This window comes from Neopelma chrysocephalum, unplaced genomic scaffold (genome assembly GCF_003984885.1).
Source record: "Neopelma chrysocephalum unplaced genomic scaffold, ASM398488v2 Primary Assembly neopelma1_22b, whole genome shotgun sequence".
NCBI lineage: Eukaryota > Metazoa > Chordata > Aves > Passeriformes > Pipridae > Neopelma > Neopelma chrysocephalum.
The window spans coordinates 1,465,671-1,470,108 of record NW_020897690.1 but is presented as its reverse complement, the minus strand read 5'-3'; positions in this window follow the sequence as shown (position 1 = coordinate 1,470,108).

Here is a 4,438-nt window from a genome sequence, read left to right as displayed (position 1 = left end):
TTTTACCATCGCAGTTTCCCCTGCCCTTTTCCAAGTTGTTTTTTTATTCTCCTTTCTTTCCCTCCCTGCATGTTAGCAGCAATAAATATACAGAAAAAACAGATAAGTATGAAAAAATCTGTAGTTAGAAATCTTCATTCAGGCTACTGTGTGGCCTCTCAGGTTTTTTCATGATGATATTTCCTTAGTGGCCCAACATGCTCAGTATTCTAGTATTTTACATAGGTTTGGTCATTATTTTTGACTGGCTGCATTGAAATCAATAGGCTATTTTATTATTAAAATAAGATGAAAACTTGTTCCAGGTAACTTACAGATTTGAGATTTAACAGATTTGTATGCAGTACAGAAAACATCTTGTCTTTGAGCCTTCCACTTGGGAGTTGCCTCATTTCACTCTTATGTTTAGAAAACTGGAAAATTTTAGATTTGCCCCTTTTGGATTTTTGCTACACTTAATGAAGAATTTAAGCTTTCCTTTCAGTGACAAACATACAGATAAGCACTTGCTGATTAGTTTTGTCTTGACCTCAGATGATAAACATGGTCTTGCAAACTGCTGCTTTCTCCCTAGCTAATTAATAATTTCCATGATTACTGTAGATACAAACTTATTTGCTGCTCTTGTTGTTCATATAGTTAATCTTTGGATTAGCAATTGATGTCTAGTTAATTAGAATATGGCTGCAGAACATATATTTTTCACATTAAAAAGCAGTGATTTTTTTTTTTCAAAGTCTTTTCCTTTCCTCCTTTTCTCCTGTTTTATAGTTTTGGTGCAATCTAGAGAAAGGAGGTAATGTGACCCAGAAGTCAGTAATTTTAATGCAATGGCACAATGTCTGTGGCAAGCACAGTGGTTACTGTTGAAGAGAAGTTGATATGTTTGTTCTTTTGGCAAAACTGTTTTAACTGAGTAAAACTAATGTTCTTTTTTTTTTTTCCAGACTGCCATAATGGCACTCTGATTCTCATCTAGCCAAGGTGTATTGATGGACACCTCTTTCTCCTTCCTCTTCTTTGTTAACGTAAATATAAACAAAATAAATGAAAACAAACTGCTGGGTCCCCGTGCAACTGATAAGCCACGTGGGTAGTTGTCATAATGAAAATATGTCATTTTGGTTGTTTTAGACATGATCAGTGCTTCTGTAATACTCACAAGAATAGTTCCCAATTAGTCCAAATAGTTTATGCTCGAGTAGAACTATAAGATCCCTATGGATTTTTCAAACCTTTCTACCACTGTAGTTTATTACCTTTTTGCAAGGTAATTTTTTTGTGAATTGCTTGTTTGCTAATGGTATTATGTTAACAAACTGCTAGTTGTGCAAGCTCTAAATTTCTGTGCACCTTGCAGAAATGAAACAAGAAAAATGATTCAGCAAACTCTCTTTTGTAGTATGTAACGCCCAAACATCACAAATTAAAAGTTAATTTGCCTATATTCGTTAAATCTTACTATTAAGACTTCTAGCCAGTATAATTTCTAGTACCTGTGTCTGCTGCAATTAGTTGAAATGTTCCATTTTTATATAGTTCTGTTTAGGCTATCCCACACCTCAGGTCTCTCAGAAAAAAATGTATTATTGACTTGGTCCTGCAACACTGTAGTTGAGGTCTGTTAAACTGTGGTTCATTGAAATATTTGAGCCATGGTCTCTGAAGATGAATGACCAAGTTAATATGTAACTTAAACAGAAGTTGATCTACAGATTGTTCAAAGCAAAATAACCTCCCTTTCAACTCTCTAAAACACAACTGTTAGAAAGAGAATTTTAATTTGCTTCACTTTTATTGCTTTTGCATTCCATTGACAATCAGGTTGTTCAGCACCTTAATGCTTTTTTACAGTAACTTGCTGCATAATGGTAAATAATCTAAATTTATAATTTTATAGACTCCATATATCTACGCAGTTGCTATGAGATGTCTTTTTATGTGGACAATGTAAGCATAGTAACAACTGAACTCTCTCTAAAACTGAAAATCTTAATGAGAGACAAAATATAAAACTTCAAAATAAATTCACCATTAATAAAAAATTTCATGTCTAGATCACACAGGTAAATGGTACCTAGGTGTTACAAGATCACACAGGTAAAACTGTTAGTATAGTTATTTAAATTAGTATCTATGTCTTTTTAGTTTAATATATTCACATGAGGGCAATATTAAAGGATTGTTTAATTATTCATTCTTTAAGTCTTCTGAGATTCAAGAAAAAATTCACACTGATGAATAAAAAGAGAAAAAGGTTATAACTGTCAGTCATTTGTATCATTCAATTTTTTAACAGCATGTGATTTAATTACTGTGAAAGTTAGTAGAGAAAATATAGATTTTTTTTTTTTCCCCTGAAAAATAGATTTAGAATGCCATGGGCAGTCTGTTCCACAGAAAATTAAAAGAACATCTCTGTAGTTAACACTTTGCATTTTTCAACAAAAATTAAGACAGTTCTGGACAATTGCTTGTGAGAACAGACCATAGAATTTAATTGGGATTTCAAGTCTTAATCTTCCAGCAGTTCCTCTCGGTTAATATGGTAATATTAGTAAATACCAAGTCTCTGAATCTGTGTGTTAATGTGGGATCTTAATAATTAAGAGCCTAATCCAGTCTTCCTAGTGCAAGGCTGCTGAAGTGTAAGTGTATATTTAGAAATAATTAAACTGAAAAAAAACCATAGCAACAAAAATATCTAAAAATAATGTTTTCAAGTCTTTTCCTTTAATGTTTTCTCTTTGCAAGTCTTCGAGCATGTTTCATTCATGATCCCCACCACTCAGAATGTGCTTTGTGACTCATTAGGTACAACTGACCAGTAAAACCCAGAAGTGGATTTTAATGCTTTGTGTTTGAAAATAATTGGTCAACGTAGGTTAAAATTCTAACATATACATTTGAGAGAAAGATGAATGTCAGGTAAAAAGCCCTATTACTCAAAAGAGAGGCTACATTGCTACAATGAACCACAGGTTTGATTCAGCTGTGAAAAAACAGATCCATGGATTCGGTGTTTAAGTTAGACTTAAGTTAAAGTTGTAATATTAATTGTAGAGCTAAATTGTCACCTGCAAACTGTTGTGTGGTTTTTATGAACAAGTTTTCCTAAATGCTTTGATTACCCACTTGAGCTGTCTTTTGAGCAATCCAAAATAATAACTTTCTGTGGAAAGGTAATGCACCTAAAATGGTGAATTTGCTTGAAAATTACTCTGCCGTGCTGTTCCAAGTGGGCTTACAAAATGTCAAGCATAATGCTATTTCCTAATAACAAAAAAAAAAAAGGAAGCCAACCCTAATTTTTTTTCTGAAGCATCTGACTATTGAAACTCTACGCATTTGTTTTTACTGTTATGACCCATTTAGGAATATGCTATTTTCTTCATGCTGGGATTTTTTTTTTAATTAACTGCTTAATCTATTTAAATTTCTCTTTTCTTAAAGGAAGTCAGGTTAATAATATGTCTAATAGGGAATAATGCAATTTTTCTGTTATGTTCTGTCATTTTTACCTTTTTTTTCTCCAAGAATTTCTGTATGTATTTTTTAAAGTAAAGTGTCAGCTGAGTGTTTTAGAAGGTTGTGTTTAACATATATATAGCCAAACTTTTGTAAGTTTTATATCATCCTGGTGGATTGTCAGAACAGATACTTTTGAAAGGTCAGTACAATAGCAGGATACAGATTTAAATATCTATTTTTCATGGTATAGAAAAGGATTTATATATAAGCAAGATAAATTTGTATCAATAAGCACTGAAGTGCAGGAAAGAATTATCTAATTTTCAGAAGACTATAAATGACAATATAAAAATAAATGAGGACAGTTCATAACTTTGTAATAGTTTATCCCAAATCATAAATACTAATTGAATGTGTTTGGGGAAAGTCATGGGAAGAGTATATTTTGGTCAGGGGTATAGTAAGACTTCAAAGCATGTATTGGATTTACTTATTTAAAAGATCTAATAAACCTCTTTTTTTCAATGTGGAAAATCTGTTGCAATTTTTAACACAGAGGGGAAAAAAACTGGCAATGCCATACATTCAGTATTAGAATGTATGGTAAAGTGTGTATATATCCTAATGTAATATGCAATTTATGATACATATTTCTCTATTAAAAAAATGATTACAGAAAATACTGTCATAATGGCAAACCAGCTCTGAGATCCACATCAGCCCTGATGTCTTCCTTGATTGGAAGCTCTTTGATGTCGTAATGAAAGCAGTGGAATTTCAGTACAAATGTGTAACCTGTTTTGCAAGTGTGATTTGTTGACCATGGTAAATGACAAATGTTAGATAGACATGCTGTTTGAGGTGCTGCTAGGCCTGTTCTTTCTGCACATGAGGCCTTTATAATGTGTTTGCCATTACTTACACACAGCTAAATGGTAATATCCCTATAATTACAGTTTTGTATGTC